Raw genomic sequence first — 22049 nt, 5'->3', positions numbered from 1 at the left:
GGAAGGAGTCGCCGCTGTCTCCCTCACCCAGCTCAGTTCCACCTGATCCTCGCTGCTGCTCGCTGCAAGCCTTGGCGACCCGTATCTATCTAGGGGTGGAGGGGCATGAAGCCCAGATCGGGTAGAACTTCACCATAGCCTTCTTTTCATAATTAGTTTACTCAATACAAATTGTGTTCACCCAATACAAATTTTCTTCACCTATTTTTCCAAATTAGTTCACCATATACATATTTTGTTCACCCCTTTTCACAATCAGTTTACAAATACAAATCTAGTTCACGAAATTCAAATTTATTTCACCATTTTTTCACAGTTAGTACACAAGAAATTCAAATTTAGTTCACATGCTTCAAATCTAGTCATTATAAATTTAGTTTCCTCATTTCAAACTTAGTTCACCAAATATATTTTTACCCATTTTTAGTATTATTTCACCGAAGACAAATTTTGTTCACCCTTTAAAAATGTGCTCACCCATTTTTAAAATTATTTCGCTAAATACAAATATAGTTCACCCATTAGAAAAATTAGGTCATAGATTTCAATTTTAGTTCATCTATTTTCATAATTAGTTCACCCAATAGAACTTTTGTTTATTCTTTTAAAAAAAATAGTTCACAAATACATATATAGTTCAAAAAATTTAAATTTAGTTCACCCATTTTTAAACTTAAGTCGTTCATTTCAAATATAGTTTTTTTTGCTTTATTTCAAATTCAGTTCACCAATTTTCAAATTTAGTTAATCCATTTTAAAATTTAGTTCACCCAATTCAAAATTAGTTCACCCATTTTGAAATTTAGTTCACCCAATAGAAGTTGTGTTCACCTATTTTCAAAATTAGTTTAGCAAATACAAATTTTAATCACCCTTTCTTCAAAAAAAATTGCACCCATTTAAAAATCACTTCACTAAATACAAATATAGTTCGCCCATTTTAAAAATTAGGTCACTCACTCAAATTGAATTCACCCATTTTCTAATTAGTTCACCCAATTCAAAATTAATTCACCTATTTTCAAATGTAGTCTACCCAATACCACCCATTTTCCACAATTAGTTCACCTAATACTAATCTGGATCAGCACATCTAAAAATATGTCACAAATACACATATAGTTCAGCAAATTCAAATTTAGCTTACCCATTTTTTAAATTATGTCTTTCATTTAAAATCTAGTTCACTGATTTTTAAATTTAGTTCACGAAATTTAAAATTAGTTCACTAATTTTCAAATTTAGTTCATCCAATACAAATTTTGTTCATGCATTTTCAAAATTAGTTCCCAATTAAATTTTGTGAACCTTTTTTCAAAATAAAATGTTCACCAATTTCAAAATTAGTTCACTCAATACAAATATAGTTCGCCTAGTTCAAATATAGTTTACCCATTTTGCAAATTAGGTCACTCGTTCAAAGTTAGTTCATCGATTTTCAATTTACTTCCAAAATTTTGAAATTTGGTTCACCGAATATAAGTTTTTTCACCCATTTAAAAATTAGTTCGCCTAATACTATTTTTGCTCAGATTTTCAAAATTAGTTCACAAATACAAATATAGTTCTACCCAGTACAACCCTTGTTCACCCATTTTCAAAATAAGTTTTGTAATACTACTTTTATTCGCCTTTTCACAAAATTAGTTGATAAATACAAGTTTAGTTCACTCATTTTACAAATTTAGTTCACAACAAATTCAAATCTATTTCACAGATTTCGAAATTAGACATTGTAAAATAAGTTCACTTGTTTCAAATTTAGTTCACCCAATACAAATTTTGTTCATCCATTTTCAAATATAGTTCACGAAATGCAAATTCAATTCACCGTTTTTCAAGAAATTTGTTCACACGGTTTTAGAATTATTTCATTAAATACAAATATAGTTCACACGATTCAAATATAGTTCACACATTTTGAAAATTAGGTCTCTCATTTGAAATTCAGTTCTTCCGCTTTCAAATTTAGTTCACTAAACACAAAATTACTTCACTATTTTTGAAATTAGTCATGAATTTAAAGAAAATTTTACCCTCTTAAAAATTAGTCATTGAGACACTTTAATAATCAAAATTAGTTCAACCAATGCAAATTTGTTTACCCATTTTTAAATTTAGTTCACAAATATATATTATTCGCAAAAAAAGTTCAGAAATAGATATATAGTTCACCTTTATTTAAGTTCATAAACTTTTCAAATTTTGAAAGTTATTTCTTCCCGAAAAGTCTAATGAAAAAATTCCCAAACAAAAGTCAAATCGCACGTACCGTTGCATGTACTTATTAACTATTTTAAATTCTAGTTGTTTTTTCATCTACTAGATAATTGACAGTGCGTTGCAACGGGAGTATAAACATTCTAATAGATTAGCCCATGACTGCAAGTCTATTATTATATTAATGCACTAAAATCTTAGCAAGTGTTTCTAAGCAAAATCACCATGATTTACATACCATCTTATGTTAAGCACTTATTTGATAAAAATTTAATGACTTACCAAATAAAATATGTTTTTACTTTGGTAAGTTAATAAAACATGAGACAATTGATTCCATTTTAGTGAAAATTGATAAAAGAAATACTACAAATGGGAAAAATCAAAGAAAAGAAGGAAAGAGGGCGACGTATACAAAGAAGGTTGTACGAAAGAGAGGTGAAATGGGAACATTGTGTTCTTTTTAAGTAATAGAGATTGTTTTTTCATCTACTAGGTAATTGCCCGTGCGTTGCAATAGGAGTATAATCATTCTAATAGATTAGCCCGTGGCTGCAAGTCTATTATTATATTAATGCACTAAAATCTAAGCAAGTATTTGTATGCAAAATCACCACGATTTACATACCATCTTATGTTAAGCACTTATTTGATAAGAATTTAATGACTTACCAAATAAAATATGTTTTTACTTTGGTAAGTTAATAAAACATGAGACAATTGGTTCCATTTTAGGGAAAATTGATAAAAGAAATACTACAAATGGGAAAAATCAAAGAGAAGAAGGAAAGAGGGGAACATATATGAAAAATGTTGTACGAAAGAGAGGTGAAATGGGAACATTGTGTTCTTTTTAAGTAGTAGGGATTTTCCAGCTTGAGTAGAGACTTGTTCAACTATGAAATATGTTATTGACTTCCTTTTTCTATTTTTCAATATATAACTAGAGCAATTTGTCATCAGAAAATAAGCAGTCAAACTTTCCCACTACTAGGCAACCTATCGAGCGAACCAACACAGGCTTATACAAGAAACAACATACCAAAGGAAACAACTTTAACATAACCAAAAACTTGAAACAAAAGGCTGAGAAGAAACAATCAAACTCCCGTACGAAGGAGTGGGATTTCCCGAACGAAACAGCTGGCCCACTTGGGACTCGTAGTGGCCCATTCAAATATAGCTGTTAAGCGCCTCTCGCTAAAGCACAACCGTGCCTCCCGGGGAAGAAAAACCGTGACTTTCACGAAAGGAAAAAAAAGAAAATGTGTTTTTTCATGAAAAAAAATATGAAATTTTTTTTGATCGAAAAGCTAAGAAAGACCGGGGGAAAACCAAAACGTCGAAAAGACCCGGAAAAAAACCGTTTAAAAAGCCAAAAATGCGTGCGGAAAAATAAAAATACAAAATCTGAAGGAAGCGTCCAGAGCGCGACACGTGGCGAATGGCTGAGAGCACGCCTAGTGGCGCTGATCGTTGCGAGGCTCCCGAAGGAGCGCTCGTTAACTAGTTGCTCCCTGCTAGGAGAACCGGCACCGACACGCCCTGCAAGTTGGGCCGGCCCGTGAAACGCGTCAAACAGAAAACTAGCATGGAAAAACCCCGAAAATATTAGCTACCACGGGATTCGAACTCACACAATTTGTTTATAACTTCCAAGCTCGCTTACCACTAGATCTACCGCCCTTGAGTGATTAGAAACAGTGTGAAACACAAAATAACATTGTCGCGTCGCTATTCTGTTGCACATTACCACGTGCTGTATCACGTCAATTTTTGGGGAAAATATCATGATTAGAAAAGGTTCATGGATTTTGAAAAAAAAAATCATCATTTTTGAAGAAAAGTTCACAAAACTTGAAAAAAGTTCATCGGTTTCAAAAAGTGTTCATCAAAATTGAAAAAGTTCATCAATTTTCAAAAAAAGGTCATAGAAATTGAAAACAAGTTCACAAGTTTGAAAAAAGTTCATCAATCCGAGAAAAGTTCATCAAAATTTAAAAAAGTTCATTGAATTTGGGATAAAAGTTCATCAGATTTAAAGAAAAGTTCATCGAATATGAAGAAAGTTCATCGCAATTGAAAAAAAAAGTTCAGCGAATTTGAAACAAGTTCACTGAATTTGAAAAAAAGTTCATCGATTTGAAGAAAAAGTTGACGAATTAAAATAAAACCATCGAGCCAAGAAGAAGAAAAGAAAACACAAAAAAGAATTGAAAACGAAAAAAACAGAAATGAAAAATGAAGGTAAATGGAAATATGAAATAAGAAAAAATGTAAAAGTATTGTAGTCATCAAGTCCGACGAGGTAGCGCGGTGGTTACTGCTTATTATCTGGAATTGTAGGTCGGGAGATCGATACCCTGCGGGGGCGTGAGATGGGCCGGAGAGACAACTGGACCGCCCCGCTGACGCTCGTATAGCGGTATAGGAACACACGAAAAATTAAATGTATGAAGAACTATGAAAGCCTCTATCTTTTATTCTATTACCATTATTATGCATATTATTAGATAAAGATAGAGGTGTGAGGGATACACAATGAAAATTTTAATAAAATATTTTTTGAACTATATGGTTTAACGATGTACCTATATACTCGGTTTTGAAAATAGATAATGGGTGTACATTACACCCATGTCCTCGTCTAGCCCCGCCCATGGAGGCGGTTTGCTTCCGCTTCCTCGGTCTACATGGCCGTTTGTTGGTTCTAGCATTAAGTGCGAAAGAAATTCTTGACTTCCAATTTGTTTTCATGTGCCAAAAAGAGCATCTATAGATGGACTTGGCAAATCCGTCTTCTCAAACGTCTGCGGACATGACCGGACACGTCCGCAGACAGTCACCAGTCACGGCTCATGCTTGATTTTATGCATCCAAGTCTCTCATATTCTGAACTATGCACAACAAATCCTACATGCTACCCTCATGCTAGCTAACTGCGATTCGTCGTCGGAGATGTCCACGATGTCGTTGCCGAGCAACGGGTAGATGGGCACAAAGGAGGGCTCCAGCTCCTCTTCCTCATCCATATACGCGATCATCTCTTCGACTTCCGCGCCGTGCTCTGCCTCCGCCTCCTGCCGACGATGGCGTTTGGCCTCCGCCTCTGATTCCAACCGAAGGGAATCGAGGATCGCCTGCTTCTCGCCCCTGCAGATCCGTGTCCCTATTGTTCCCCACATCCTCCTCCTTCCCCTCAACCTCCTCCTCCACCTCCATGTCCCCCTCCGGATCAACCGTGTCCGGAGGTAGCCCCGTGGCAATCCGGGCTTTGCGCCTTGCCCGGATCTATTCAAGGAGCTGCAACCAGCACTCCGACGTTAGATATGGGTAGCTCCTTGCCCGACGGCATGGGGGCAGGGCTACGAGTGGTGGCAGACGGCGATTGAGAAGTGGCGGTGGCAGACGGAGGTGGGAAATGTGGACGGGTAGGGTTTCAATGCCGGCGGTCGGCTTAAATAGCCATGCTAGGACACTACATGGCCCGTCGGAGATGACGAGTTTCGGACTGCCGAGTTTCAGATTATTTCCTTGTGGGACCCCATCATCATTACAACATGGCGGATGCGTTCGGTCGCGCCCGGGCCTCCCCATATTCACTCTGGATTTGGGTTGGATATGAGGGGTGACAGTCAGCCCGGGCAATTTGAGACTCTTTGAGACGCCCGTCTGGGTCGGTTTATTTTTTGAACGGTCACTAACCGGGTCATACGCCCGGGCATTTGAGGCAGATTTGGGCCCGATCTTTCAACCGATGGATGGCAGACCTAGACCATACTTCCATATAAGTCTCCGCATCTGTACTACGTTGAAAAAAGCACCCGCCACACCTGGACGGCTAGACCGCCCCCACAATCGTGTCATGTCGGCGGCACCGAAACTCGATGCGCAACCTGTCGACGAGTCGACAACGCAAAACAGTCAAGTTCTACCATGCCCCACACCTATCCGTTACCATACAAAGTGGATGTCAAGTTCTACCATGACCCACACGGGGCGCTCTTCAGAACACGTCCTGTAAGAGCAAGTATAATAAAGTGATGTAGGCGGGTTGTAAGATATTAAATATTATATTTATGCTTAGTTGGAAGAGAGAAAAGAAAAAGAAAAGCGGGCTACTAGTTAACAGCGGATGTAGCACGTATTCCTAGGCACTTTGTGACAGAGCGAGGTGAGCCATGTATCAACAAAGTATAGTACATATTTATATTCGGCTATTGTACTTGCCGGCTATAAATTTGGCTATATATGACGTGGCAATATCATATAGCCAGCGGCTGACTATATTATTAACCGTGCTCTAAACCGATAGTATAGTTTTTGGGTTGAATGAATCCATACTCTCTCCTATTCTGTGCACTTCGCATCAACCAACAGCGGAAGCCAAACGGTCGCGTCGTCCCCGAAAGCGCAAGAGACGAGAGGAGATCACACGCGTGCTGCATGCGGCCTGCGGTATCTTGGGCAGGCCATTCGATTGGCGGCGGCTTGCACAGGAAACTATGCACCATGCATGATTTTAATCAATACTACTACTAGTTATGGTGCCAAGAACCAGTTCATATTCATTCACATTCAGACTGAAGAAGATGATTACATATACCCACGGGGAGCATAGCAGTTGACAGGAAGTTAGGAGTCACGGTGAAGGTCGCGAGCGAAGATGGAGAAGAAAGGCGAGGCGGGGAAGATGAACGGGCAGGACGACGAGAACATCGTCCTCGCCGACCTCATCTTGTCTTGGTCCCTCCAAGACGTCGTCAACCAGGACTTCTTCAGGGGCAAGGTACGTAGGTCCCTAATTCCATCGATTTTTCAAAGTCGGATCCTTTCTTTCCTCCCAGCAAGCAAGCATGCAGAGTAGTATACGTACGCGGAAGTGCTGTGCACACGATACGTACGTGATGATCAGCATGGTACTTTCACAGGTGAGCCGGATACCTGACAGGTTCTTTGGCCTGAGGAGCTACCTGGATTCATTCAGGGCTCCGCTGCTGGAAGAAATCCGAGCAGATATGAGGTCCAACCTGGAGGCACAGACCAACTGCTACAGGCCCGTGCAGATACGGCCCTTGTTTCCCATGCGCAAGGGCGACACAAGGCCAAGGCCCCCACTGTATCGCGTGTCCATCCATGGAGCTTCTCCTCCGTGCACCAGCGACATCGTCCTGCTCTCAGCGGCGATGCCGCTACGGCCGTCCGACCTTGCGAGCCGCGATGGCGCATCCCACTGCCTCGCCCACGTCCAAAGTGTCAGCAGGGACGGTACCAACTTTCTGGTCAGAGCTAGCCGGAGAGTAGACGATTACGTCGAAGGCTACGCGTTCGTTGTTAGGTTGCTCAGTTCCATACCCTACCAACGCATCTGGCGGTGCCTCCGCTACCGAGCCAACTCTTCCGTCAAGAGAGACGACTCCGTTCTCAAGGCTATCGCGGGGGAAGCGGAAGACTCCTCCATGCCGCTGGTAAGCTCTGGTTCGCAGATCGCTTCGTCCAATCGTTCCTTTCTAGTAGTATGACTATGACTATGATTTTCTCATCCGACGGCTGATTTTCCATCGTGAGACAGAGCACTTCCCTGACCGGCGGCACCGACGTCGACGTGCCGCTATCCGTATCAGGCAGGCTGTCTGCGTTCGGGCTCAACGAGTCCCAGACTGGCGCCATACTGAGCTGCATGTCTGCGGTGCAGCGTGCCAGTGTCGATGGCGGCGGCGCGAGCAGCAAGGTTAGCCTCATCTGGGGGCCGCCTGGCACGGGCAAAACCAGGACCATCAGCGTGCTTTTCACTACCGGAATCGCCCCCTATGCCGACGAGGGCCGTCGGCAACATATGCGTCGGCACAGCCAGAGAGGCCGTCGGCTTAGAAAAGCCGTCGGCATATATGATACGCCGACGGGGGCCGTACATCTATGCCGACGGCACCGGCCGTCGGCAACTATCACGCCTAACGGCGGCCGCCGTCAAGTCTGCCCAATGATTGATAGCCACGTGGCACCCCTATGCCGACAGCCTAGCCGTCGGCTTAGTCAAAACCTATGCCGACGGCTAGACCGTCGGCATAGGGGTGCCACGTGGTGACCAGCCGCTGCTCTAGGACCAGGTCTATGCCGACGGCCGGGCTGTCGGCACAATTTGAAACTAAGCCGACGGCCAGGCCGTCGGCATAGTCCTTCATACAGAGCTCCCAGTAGCTGACACGTGGGCGCCTATGCGGGCCAAACCCACAGTAAGATCCCCCTCCTTGTAGACCCGACGCGTTCGTTTCCCCCCTTCAGGTGCCGGCGGCGGCGCCGTCCGTGTGAGGGGGCACACCCCGGAGACGCGTGCCGCCTCTTCGGACATGCCAGCACACCACCCCGCATGTATGAGGGCCCGGTGCGACGCTCGGGTGGCATTGCTACCCCCCCACGGCCCCCATCCCGCCTAACCCTGTAGCATTTGACCACGGGATCTAGCCCTTTAACTTTGCACGGACGCGTTTTGACCAGTGGAACTATCCACCCGGTCGTGTTAGGTCAGCCCATACGAACACTTTAGAGCAACATCCGGGCCAAACCCACAGTAAGATCCCCTCCCTGTAGACCCGACGCTTCCGTTTCCCCCCTCCAGGTGCCGGCATCGGCGTCGTCCGTGTGAGGGGGCACAATCCGGAGACGTGTGCCGCCTCTTCGGACATGCCAGCACACCACCCCGCATGTATGAGGGCCTGGTGCGACGCTCGGGTGGCATTGCTACCCCCCCACGGCCCCCGTCCCGCCTAACCCTGTAGCGTTTGACCACGGGATCTAGCCCTTTGACTTTGCACGGACGCGTTTTGACCAGTGGAACTATCCACCCGGTCGTGTTAGGTCAGCCCATACGAACACTTTAGAGCAACATCCGGGCCAAACCCACAGTAAGATCCCCTCCGTGTAGACCCGACGCGTCCGTTTCCCCCCTCCAGGTGCCGGCGGCGGCGCCGTCCGTGAGCGGGGGCACAACCCGGAGACGTGTGCCGCCTCTAATTTGGACATGGCACCACACCACCCCGCATGTATGAGGGCCCGGTGCGACGCTCCGGTGGTATTGCTATCCCCCAGGGCCCCCGTCCTGCCTCTTCAGACATGGCATCACACCGCCCCACATGTATGAGGGCCCGGTTAGACGGGAGGGTGTACCTGGGGGTAGCAATGCCGCCAGGTGTTGCTTTGGGCCCTCCTACGGTTGTGAAAGCGTGGTGGCTAGCGCAGGCACCCGGCACGCAGCTCCGGGGTGTGCCCCCCATCTCCGGCGTCGCTGTGGGGCACGGCGCGGCGGCAGCAACGTCCGTGAGGGGGGCAATCGATATACCATCTGGGTATGTTTTTTTTATGTTAGACAAGGCACATTTATGTTGTGAAAAAAACAGGGAAAAGTAAATAAAAATAAGTAAAAAAATAAAAATAAATAAATAAATAGAGATATGCCGACGGCAAGGCCGTCGGCATACCTGCGCACATGGCCACGGATCGATGACGTGCCTAAGGGCGCGGATCGGTGATGTGGCAACATCCATGGGCCAGACCTATGCCGACGGCCAGGCCGTCGGCATAGATTTGCCACCCCACGGACAGGCGAGCGACGCGGATCGATGACGTGGCGTCTATATCGACGGCCGTCGTTATCCCGTCGGCGTAGATTGACGCCGTCTCCGTCCGGGTAGCCGGGCCCACGAGCTATGCCGACGGCCTTCTCTATGCCGACGGCCGCCATAGGCATATTTCTATCGACGCCGACGGGTGAGCTTTGCCGACGGGGGTCGTCGGCATAGATTGATATACGCTGACGGCTTTTCTATGCCGACGGCCTGGGCTGGGCCTTCGGGATAGGCCAATCTATGCCGATGGGGCCCGTCGGCATAGATTCGACCGTCGGCATCGCCAGTTATTCTGGTAGTGTGATGCTGTCTGCGATGAAGCTGAAATGGCGGGTGCTGGCGTGCGCGCCGACCAACACCGCCGTCTGTCAGGTGGCGTCCAGCCTCCTGGCGCTGAGGAGGCAGCACCCGGATCCCGATGCCTGCTCTGGCCACGGTGATCTGCTGCTGTTCGGCAACAGGCAACGCATGCCCATCGACGACGATCTCAACCACATTTTCCTGGACACTCGTCTGAAGCTTCTCACAGACTGCTTCTCGCTGGAGACGGGTTGGAGGCGGTGCCTTCTTTCACTGGAAACGTTTCTGGGCAACCAAATAGCCATGATCAAGCGGAGGGATGGCACAAAGCTAGCACTCAAGTGCTACTCCTTCCGCACGTCAGAGTTCCACAGTATCTTTGAGGGGCTTAGCAAGTGCTTAAACACAATCATGTCCCATGTCTCTTTGGATCGTACACTGGAGAAGAACTACAACAACATTAATTTGCTCAGGAAGCTGCTCGACGACTTCAGCAAGCTGCTGGGTAAGAGACAGCTGAACCAGCAAGTTCATGGTTTAATGGATTACTCGGAACAAATAGTTCGCACCATGAGGGAGAAAATGCCAGCAATTCTAGACGTCACGAGGACGCTCCTGCGAGACCTGCAACTTCCTCTGACCGAAGAGTTTTCCGAGATCAAGGAGTTCTGCGTCGAAAACGCGTCCCTCATTTTCTGCACCGTGTCTGGCTCGGTCAAGCTGGAGGGGGAGAAGATGGATCTGCTTCTGATCGACGAGGCTGCACAGCTCAAGGAATGTGAATCCCTCGTCCCATTGCAAGTCTCCGGACTGAAACATGTGGTTCTTATCGGTGACGAGCGCCAACTGCCAGCTATGGTCCAAAGCAAGGTCCATATATACCTTTCATATACTACTCCCTCTGATCCAAAATAAATGTTGCGGTTTTGTACTAAGAGGTTGAACTAACCTTTAGTACTTTCTTTTGAATTGCATCTACATTTGTGGCATTTCTTGCAGGTTTCAGATAAGGCGTTGCTGGGTAGGAGTCTGTTTGAGAGAATGGGTTTACATGGACACAAGAAGCACCTCCTCAACATGCAGTACAGGATGCACCCTTCCATAAGCATCTTTCCCAACTTGAGTTTCTACGACAAGCAAATCTTGGATGGCCCCAATGTGACGCAGACCAAGCATGAACGTAGTTACCTTCCAGGTGCAATGTTCGGGCCATACTCGTTCATCAACATCGACGGTGTGGAAGACCGCGGCCGCAGCAAGACAAACATGCCCGAGGTGGCTGCCATCCTGCAAATACTGCACAGTCTCAAGAAATGTGCGTTGAATGTATTATTTTGTGTTACTGCTGTACTATATATGCACCTCGAACTCATGCTATGGTGTTTGGCGTGCAGTTTGTATCAGCGCCGGGCAGGTGGTTAGCGTGGGTGTCATATCCCCGTACACCGCTCAGGTGGTCGCAATTCAGGGAAAGATAGGGGACGTGAAGGCGATGCGCCCCCTGGTTCTTCGCGTCAACTCCATGGATGGGTCCAGGGCAGTGAAGAAGACGTGATCATCCTATCCACCGTCAGGTCCAACGACACGTGCTCCGTTGGCTTCCTGTCGAACCGGCGACGCGCCAATGTTGCCTTGACAAGGGCGAGGTACGCACGCACGGCGAGATCTGGATGAAATTCTAAATACAAAACTAGTTGGAACTTGTCATGCATAACTGCCTCGATCGATCGTTTTGGTTGCAGGCACTGCCTCTGGATCGTGGGCAACGCGGCGACGCTAAGCGGCAGCGGCTCCATCTGGGGGGAGCTGATCCGGGATGCCGCGGAACGTCGGTGCTTCTTCGACTGGGACGAAGGCGAGGGCGTGTCTCCGGTAGTTTCTCGCCACGCTTGCGTGATCGGGCCAGGACATGGTGAAGCCGCTTCAGATTTAGGCATGCACCTGGCCGGGGATATTTGTGACACGCTCGGTTCTCTGCGGCTCGCTTAACGAATGTACTACTGGTGGTCACAACTCACAAGTAGTGGCGATTTGTTCTGTTTTGGCCTTTTGGGTGTTGTTACACTTGGGGTGTGTCTCAGTGTAGTTGCCTCTCTTTTCAGCTCAGTGAAAAATCTAATGGTGGTCGAACCTAGCTTTATGTATGATTGTGTGGTTTCAGCTCTGTCCGTGGTTGATCAACTGTGGTTTGTATGGTTGTTTTATAGGGAGGACTTATGCGTCAGGTACCTGAAATATCCTTCCGATTCGGTCAGGTACCTAGCTGTCGGCATAGCTCGGATTAGGCCGACGGCGGCCGTCGGCATACATTTGGCTGCCGGCTTAGAGCCCTGTTCCCGTAGTGACTTTGACTGGGTAATGTGCAAGAATAATTTTCATATGAATTGTATATGTTTGTAGTATTCTTAGTATCAAAATAAATAAAAACATCAACGTCGACGGTTAATACCTCTTGACATAGCACATCATGTCAATGGTGTCGTCTCTCTCTCTCTGTGTGTCTCTCTCTCTGATACAAACACATTGAAAATGCACCTATGAAGGAAGCAACACAAACTAGATACACGGCTAGAGAAAAATGACACACACGAAAAGAGAAGAAAACTAAACAAAGGGGGTGACTATTTGACAGGCGTCTAATATATATTTGGCATTCGGTTGAACCGCTCCGTACCATCCGATCTAGATCCCAATGCCCAATTGGGCTCTTCTTCCCCTATACTAAACTAAAACTAAAAAAAATGAATTTTCTAAGAAAGAATGAAGTATTGGCATTGGTAATGAGAAATTTTAGCATGCTCTCTCTTACCTCTTCTTTTATACATGTGAGGTAAGAAGGTACTCCCTCCGTGTTTATTTACTCCGCATATTAGCTTTGGTCAAAGTTAAACTTTATAAATTTTGACAAAGTTTATAGAAATAAATATTAACATATACAATCAACACCATTAGATTCATTATCAAATGTACTTCCATATCATATAGATTTGTTATGGTAAATATTTATATTCTTTTTGATAAACTTGGTCAAACTTCAGGAAGTTTGACTTCAATCAACTCTAATACGCGGAGTAAATAAAAACGAAGGGAGTAAGAGTTAATCAGACCACTAATTATTGAGTTTAACGGCTCAGATCTATTATGTACTGCTCACTGCTAATAGACTTAAAGGAGAAAGAAAATGAAAAAGGGCGAAGGAAAAAACTTACACAAAATTTGCCTTTTTTGTAACTGCGAAGAATAAGCATATAATTTACACGCATATTGCATAGTACTTCCATGTATAGTTGCACATACAAAATAAAAAACTGAAATTTTCTAAAGAAGGATGAGAAAACTGACCGACTGGCTGTGCTCTCTTGGTCTCCAGGGTGACAGTAGCACCCAAGCAAGCTAGGGCAAGGTGTGGAGTTTTAAATTAATCGCCAAGTCATTCCTTGTCTATTTTTGATTAATTAAGACCATGGCATAGTAATTCTTTATTGCATGTGACCCAAAGGCCTCACTTAAAAGAGGAGGGTGGTACAAACCCCCAAACGGGCATGTTAAGTTAAATGTTGATGCGGCCTTTAACTGCAATTTGCTTCAAGGGGCTATGGGGGCAATCATCCGAGATGATAGAGGACACATGAGGTTGTAGCTGGGAACAAGCTCATTGAGATGTTGACTCCTGCTATGATGTTCTGACTGCTGAGGCAATGGCCCTGAAATTTAGTTTAAACTTGGTGTTGATTGCATATGTGGTAGGAGCTAGGGTTCTACCGGGTCTAGGCCGGAGGTTGTAGGGGAAGGAGGGAGCTGGTCGTGGACGAACACGCGGACGCCGGCGGCTGGGCACCGTCGTGCGCGAGGAGGTGGCGGCTGAGAGGGAGATGATGCAGGGAAGGAGGCGGCTAGGGTTAGGTCTCCCGGCTCCCTAAGAAAGCCGATCAAATATGATTGCTTCTTGCTTAATTCCAAAACGGATCCTTACACGAGTTTATATAATCCTCCTACTAAGATAATTGGGCTAAGCCCCTAATAACGCCACAACTAACTGGGTTAAGCCCCTAATATGCCGGTCATAACATTTCTCCACGCGTGCACAAACAGCTCGTCCTCGAGCTGGAAGGCGGGGAAGCACTTGCGGAACTCCTCGGGGTGATCAACCGTCGCCAAACACCTCCGCGGCAGCTGGGGCGGGCAGGTCGCCAAGCCCGGCGGCGGCGCCGGTCATAACATTTCTCCAGGTAGAAGAGTCGCGGGCAGACGTGGCCGGGCACGTAGGGCTCATCGCAGTTAAAGAACAACCCTTGGCGACGACGCTCGAGTAGCTTAGCCGTGGTGAGCAAGCGGAACGGGCGCGCCGCGATTGCGGCGAGGGGTGCCGTGGAAGCCTGAGCAGGCCGACCCTGCGCGGGAACGTCCGGCCAGGGTGGTGGCCCAGCGGCCCGGGACGGTAACGCCTGCTGGATGGCCACCGCGCGGCGCTTGAACGCACGGGCGTAATACATGGCCGTCTGGAGGTCCTGGGGTCCCTACAGCCGGCAGACCGCCGACGAAGAGCTCGGCCCGCTGGCGAGCCGTCACGCCGGGTGCGTGGCACGCCAGGGCCTGAAAGCGGTCGGTAAAGTCCTACACCGTAGAGGTGAAGGGGAGACGGCCCAACTCCGCCAGCCGGCTCCCGCGTATCGGCGGCCCAAAACGAAGGAGGAAGAGCTCGCGAAAATGCTCGCATGGAGGTATACCGCCCTCGTCCTACTCGAGAGCGTAATACCAAGTCTGCACGGAACCTCGGAAGTGATATGAAGCGAGCCAGGTGCGGTCCGACGCGAGCGTGTGTTGCCCCCAGAAGAACTGGTCACACTGATTAAGCCAGTTGAGGGGGTCCTCGGTGCCGTCGTAGGTGGTGAAGGCGAGCTTGACGAAGCGTGGGCCCATCTGGGTATGATCGCCGTGGGGGTACGGCTTGGCGGTGCGGAGCAGCGGCATCGGGTCGGTGATCACAGGGGGTGGGGGGCGTGGAACGGCGGCGCGTCGAGGCCAGCGTAGGGGCCCGTGGAGCTGGAGGACCCGCCGTACTATGCCTACTGTGACGGCACGTGCGGCGGTCCGAGGCCATTGTGTAGACCGGCTGAGACGATGACTCGGTCAACCAGGCCGATAGCACGGACGGCGAGGGCGGGAACCGGACTTGGTGGAGCGGAACTTTCGTCGGCGCGGTCGATGCGGGGCTGGAGCTGACCGGCGGTGGCTGCTGCGGTGTCGTGCCAGGGAGCGGCAGCGGCTGCTGCGTGGAGCACCGGGAGCGGCAGAGGCCGCTAGGAGCGGCGGCTGCCACGACAGCCAGGGCGGGGCGGTGGTGGCGGTGGATGGCAGCTGCAGCGGCCTGGTGAGCGCGGTGAAGGCCGCCTGGTGCAGCGGCTGCCACGGCGGCGCGGCGGCGACGGTGGCCGGCGCAGCCCGTAGGAGCTGGCCAGGTACAGCCGGATCCCCTGGACGGCTGTGACGAGGTCGTGGAGGATCCCGCTGACCTCCTCCGGGGTGTAGACGACTGCTGGCAGCGCGGTGGAGGGCGCCAGCATCTGGGCGGTGGAGATGGCCAGCGGCACGGTGGTGGCGGTCGGCAACGAAAGCGAAGGGGTTGGCGGCGGTGAAGACATGATCGGACCTGAGCTACCTGATACCAAACTGGTAGGAGCTAGGGTTCTACCGGGTCTAGGCCAGAGGTTGTACGGGAAGGAGAGAGCTGGTCATGGACGAACACGCGGACGCTGGCGGCTGGGCGCTGTCGTGCGCGAGGAGGCGACAGCTGAGAGGGAGATGACGCAGGGAAGGAGGCGGCTAGGGTTAAGTCTCCCGGCTCCCTAAGGAAGTCGAGCAAATATAATTGCTTCTTGCTTAATTCCAAAACGGATCCTTACATGAGTTTATATAATCCTCCTACTAAGATAATTGGGCTAAGCCCTAATAACGATAAGATAGACGGGCCAAAACTAACTGAGCTAAGCCCCTAATATGCCGGTCATAACAATATGTTAATATTTTTTTCCTGTACACTTTGTCAAAGTTATAAAGTTTGACTTTGACCAAAGCTAATATACGGAGTAAATAAAAACGGAGGGAGTACCTTCTTACTTGACATGTAAAAAAGAAGACATAAGAGAGAGCATGCTAAAATTTCTCATTACCAATGCCAATACTTTATTCTTTCTTAGAAAATTATTTTTTTTATTTTTTTATTTTAGTTTTAGTTTAGTATAGGGGAAGAAGAGCCCAATTGGGCATTGGGATCTAGATCGGATGGAGCTAGGGAGCGGTTTGACCGAATGCCAAATATATATTGAACGCCTGTCAAATAGTCACCCCCTTTGTTTAGTTTTCTTCTCTTTTCGTGTGTGTGTCATTTTTCTCTAGGCGTGTATCTAGTTTGTGTTGCTTCCTTTGTAGGTGCAACAGATTGTACATCAATTGGGATAACCAGGAACTCTTGGAGATAATGAATAAAGATGGCCAATACGCTGGAGATGGGGCGGCCATTGTTGATGAGTGCTATCATCTGGCTTGTGAGCTTAGCTCTATAGTTTTTGAATTTTGTTTCAGAGAGTCGAATGCGGCTGCTCATGAATTAGCTAGTATTGCTAGAGTTTCGTTGTGTAATGATTTGGTAGATAATGCTCCTTCTGAGGTTCTTCCATTGCTATTAAAGATGTAAGCTTGCTCACCACTGAACAAAGTGGAAGCATAGTTGTCAAACAAAAGGGACCATGACACAGCGACCACTTGATGCAAATTTCGTGTTCCATACGTGCTGCACGCAGTCAATTTGAATGCAAATATGCAATGATGCGTGGCAGCTAGCTTGGTCGCATTGATATTTTAGTCACATCGCAAGATTATAGGGCGGAGTACAAGTAGCCAGTTTTTTTCCGCTAGGGAAAGGTTGGCACCATATTGTGCGTGCTTTGGCGTCGTATATGGTCCTGTTTGGTTCAGATTTTATCGACGGATTCCGCTGCCGCGCAGCAGAATCTGAATCAAAGGGCAAACCCAGCAGAATCTGATTCCAGAAATCCGTTGCTAAAATCTGAACCAAAAGCGGAAGCAGCCCAGGACGTGCTTTCCAAAATCTGATTCCGCTGTGAGCCAAAATCTGAAAAAGTTGTATCAGCTGGTTTGTCAAATGACCTGCATCTTTTTCACATCAGATTTTCCACAGCTATTTTTTCACAGCAGATTTTTCACAGCTGCTTTTAGAAATCCACAGCCGAACCAAACAGGGCCATAATGTCATGTACGCGCCAACATATGTGGTATGTGCATTTCGCCTCGTTTTGTAGAGGCCGGAAATGAGCTATCTCTATATATACGGTTGGATTATCTTGATCCATGCTATATATGGTTGAGTAAACAAAATAATTTTATTGAAAATGTGATATACACATGCGCAGAAATAATGGATACTATAGCTAGTATCTGTCGCGTGCATGCCATGGGTGGACACCACTTACTTACATGCAGGCATGCAGCCACGTACCAACACATGGAAAGTTGTTAATCTGTGATGTCTTCTGGCCGGTCGGACTCCTACCAGCCATACCAAAGAAACTCCCAAAGAGAAAACATGCATACACCACGCCACCAGCGATCTGATGTGTGGTCTTTTTCTTTTCTTTTTTTGTACTACCGGGACCTCTGAACCAATTCTCTGCAAAGTTTCAACTCAATTTTGAAGTCACGAACCAAAATCAATCAAGCAAGCAAGCAAGGCGGCGAGCCACTAGCGTGTGCATGTTCTTTTGTGTAGCGGTACACGGATGCATGAATGCATGGAGAGCTAGCTGGGAGAGTCCATGCATGGACCACTTCTTCACACACATCGCATTGCCTGCTGCTATGATACTTTAACACACTTAGAGTTAGAGTTATTTTCTAATCCATTCTAACTTAAATAAGCACCTCTCCACCAGAATAGTTGGGTTAGATGAAACTAACCCACTCTAACCCTTCATGTTTGGATACTTTTGGGTTATTTAAGCTATCAACTAACCCAAACTAGCTCTAACCCCATGATCCAAACAGGGCCACATATCACGCGCATGTATTTACCTGTGTATGTATGGGAGCGGTCGCCTGAAATCTTTTTGCGCCAAAACGATTCTATCTGAACCATTGAATCAAGATCCCACCGATCCGCAATCATCTTCCAGCTCGAACATCCGACACACCGTTTCCCTTCTTCCTCTTAGACTAGCCACAGTGGAGAGTAAGGCTGGTCATAGTGGGAGTAACTTAACAAGTAACATAGCGCATTTCAAAACAGGTTTGCTTATGTGGCATGGGGTTAATGAGGAGAGAGGTGTTTGGAGTAACATAATATGTTACTGTAACATAACGCAACCCAAAGCAAAATGAGTCTATGATGTAATAAATGCTATCATCTATGATACTACTTGTATGTTATTTTGCACTATGAAGGTAGTAACAAAGACTAGTGTCATATGCATGAATGACACTAGTCTAAGTTACTCCCCACTATGACCAGCCTAAGGCTGGTCATAGTGGGGAGTAACTTATACTAGTGTCATACATATGACACTAGTCTAAGTTACTACTTTCATAATGCAAAGTAACATAGTAGTAGTGTCATAAAAGACTTCATTAATTAGTTTGTAGACTCATCTTGTCTTGGAAAGCGCTATGTTACAGTAACATATTATGTTACCACTTTTCATTAACTACATGCCACATAAGCAAAATTTTCTCGAAGTGCGCTATGTTACTTGCTAAGTTACTCCCACTATGACTAGCCTAACATACACTAGTAACATACATATATCCCTAGACTATGTTACTACTTTCATAATGGATAGTAACTTAAGTATGGTAACATGCAAAGATTCATTTATTAGGTTATAGACTCATATTGCATTGAGACATGTGATGTTACAGTAACTAGCTAAGTTAGTACAACTACCTCTTTCCTCATTAACTCATTGCCACATAAGTAAATTTGCTGAGTTGGACTCGATGTTACTGCTGAAGTTACTCCCATTGTGACTAGTCTTACCGCCGCCGATCCAACCCGAGCGGAACTGTCTGTCTCAAAAGTCCACGGCCGATGGCGGCCTCGCCGCCCTGACCTCCCCTAGAGCTTTCCCTCTCACCCAAGGCATTCCCTCTAAGCTCTGCCACCTCTAGTTCTGACGACGGTAGTCCCCACACCCGCACCCATGAACTTCCTTACTTGCCTTAGCCGGTTGCGGCTGGACGAGGCCGCTGGCGTCCCGGGGCCTCGCTTTGCTCGACCTAATGCCGCCATTGGCAGCTAGGTGCTCCGCCGCGCCTCAATCTTGGTTCCCAGACGAAATCGACCGAAGCACATTCGAAATTCAGGTAACTTATTTCCAGCAAAACTGTGCATGTATCGATGCACCACAAGGCAGTACAATCCATTGCGTGTGGCCTCGATTTCCATTTATAGAAACTCGATCCCTCTAAACCTGATTGGCCGGCCGGTGCACCTCTAGTCCAGAGTAATGCATGCGGTTTGTATCTCGCGGGTTATGTTTGTAACGAAATCCTTTGTGGCCCGAGCATTGTCTGAAGATTTAATGAGAAGATATGTTGATATGAACACTGGCAACTAGCTTGTTCGTTGTACTTCCTTCGTCACGGTTTAGAAGGCACAGTTAAATTTACATGCGTTTTCATAATAGACAAGGTTTAAGGCGCATTGCATTTATTTCTAGTAGCTAATTAGTACTTCGATATACTATTTCTATATGCATGCGTAGTGTGAATGCTATTTTTAAACCCATCCCACAACCAATAGATAACCATCTAGATCCTAGAGAATTTCCAAGCGCGCCTTCTAAACCGTGACGGAGGGAGTAGTTTACGGAAGTATTATATTTAAGAAAATTTAAGCAAATTTAGGTTGAGTGGCTAAAAGGTCTTAGGCTGGCCATAATGAGGGTAACATAAGCGGTATCATGTACTTGGGACTCGCAAATAATTAAAGAAGAGATGGATGATTATAATAACATAGGTAGATACCGTATCATAATAAATATTATGCTACTATGTGTCATGCATGACAATAAATGAGATCATCTATAATACTAATCTATGATAATATACATTACAGATTTAGTATCATACACTACTATTATATGCATGATTACTCCCCGCTATGGCCAGCCTTATATTAGTTCACAGAAGGAGTATATTTTTAATATTTTAAAGTGCCGGAGTAGCTAATTCGAGAAGCAATAAATTTCAGATATTGATTTGTGCGAGCAAGTTGTCAATGTTTCATGTCTGTATATATAAACTAATTACAGGGAACACCCACTTGTTTTTCTTTTCTTTATTCGAAGGAATAGAGGAGCTTTTCTTTAAGTTAGCTAAGAGGATCTACAGCCGGACTAGGCAAATCCCGACTCTCAAACGCTTGTGGAAACACCCGGGCATGTCCGCAGGCAGTGACCGATCAGTCCTTAAATTTGCTTATCTACATCTAGGTACCTCATAATAGAAATCTTAAATCTATACAAAAGCATGCAAAGAAAAAAATATATGTACTACATAGATCAACTATCCTAGTCCTTGTAAAAAATGTCCACTATCTCCAAGCCAGGCTCCGGGTACATGGGCGGCAGCCGCAGCGCTGGCTCCTGCGGCTCCTCTGCATCCGCCTCCGCATCCATCTCCGCTTCGACCTCGTCGAAGAGTGCGTTGGTCGCCGCCCGTTCCTGTCGGATGAAGCGCCGATTGACCTCCACCTCATCCTGCATGGACTCCAGGATGGACTGTTGCTCCGCCGCTTGGGCGACCGCAAACGCCGCCTCCGCAGCCTCCATGTTGAAGCCCAGAGGTGGCTCCTCCTCATTCGCCTGCTTCTCCTCCTCCGTCGCCACCTCCGCCCCCCTCCATCGAAGCCAGCTGCTACTCCTCTCCCTCCTCCTCCTTCGCCTGCTTCTCCACCTCCTCATGCTGCTCTGGTGAGTACGGAGGCAGCCCGATAGAGATGCGGGCAGCACGCCTCGCCCGGATCTCCTACTTAATCAAGTCCCGACGCTCTAGAGTGAGCATAGCATAGGTGGTCTTCTCTTGGCGAACCATAATGGTGTCGGACGGCGTGGGAAGAGCATTGGAACGAGAGAGAGGAGGTGGATGGGTTAGAGTTGGGGACGCATGCTGTCTTAAAAATAGCTGAATTTGGCATCAAGCAGTGAGCGGAGCGGCATCACGCGACATTCACACCGCCCATCGGACGATACCGCATGGGACCCCACTGTTAAACTGAAGTGGCGGGTGTGGGCGCCCCCACATTCTGCCCATATTTGGGCTAGATATGGGGATGTCGGTCAGCTCGGACATTTGAGACCCGTTTGAGATGCCCGTTGGATCGCATTTTCGTGACTAGTCAGTGATCAGGCCGTCCACCAGGTCATTTGAGGCGGGTTTGGGGCCCGGCTATAGATGCTCTAAGGAGGCCTGATCAATTACTGATGTCATGGGCCTAGTTGGGCCGCAGGATCCTTCTAGTTTATCATTTTTTACCTTCAGATCGCCAAAAAAAAACATTACTTAAACAAGAACATAATCGTATTTTTCCGTCTGTTCTCGCAACTTCGGGTACTCGATGACCATAACCAATTTGAGGAGGGCGGTAAGACTTGTTGACACTAATCACTTCAACCTCTAAAAGGCTCAGAGGTTGCCAAGCTGGTCGTTTTTCTTGGGAGCGGCAGATCTCGCCTCAAGCACGCCCTAGTTTATTCAGAAACATTATTTAATTACTTTTATTTAGATTTTTCAAGTAGAAACATAGTTTATTCAAAATTTCACAAAACGTTAATCCTCATTAAAAAATATTCATGCAGTTTAAAAAATGTCCGTGCAAGTTTTAAAATGTTAATA

The 22049-nt window shown here is 46.7% G+C and overlaps 1 pseudogene; it reads left to right on the top strand.

Moving 5' to 3' along the window:
* Window positions 1-7406: 7406 nt before the first annotated feature.
* Window positions 7407-16836, top strand: LOC125526833 (annotated as a pseudogene).
* Window positions 16837-22049: the final 5213 nt, after the last annotated feature.

The sequence above is a fragment of the Triticum urartu genome, unplaced genomic scaffold, assembly GCF_003073215.2.
Source record: "Triticum urartu cultivar G1812 unplaced genomic scaffold, Tu2.1 TuUngrouped_contig_2027, whole genome shotgun sequence".
Lineage (NCBI taxonomy): Eukaryota > Viridiplantae > Streptophyta > Magnoliopsida > Poales > Poaceae > Triticum > Triticum urartu.
The sequence above is the reverse complement of the archived record's forward strand: the minus strand, read 5'-3'. Positions and strand labels throughout refer to the sequence as shown.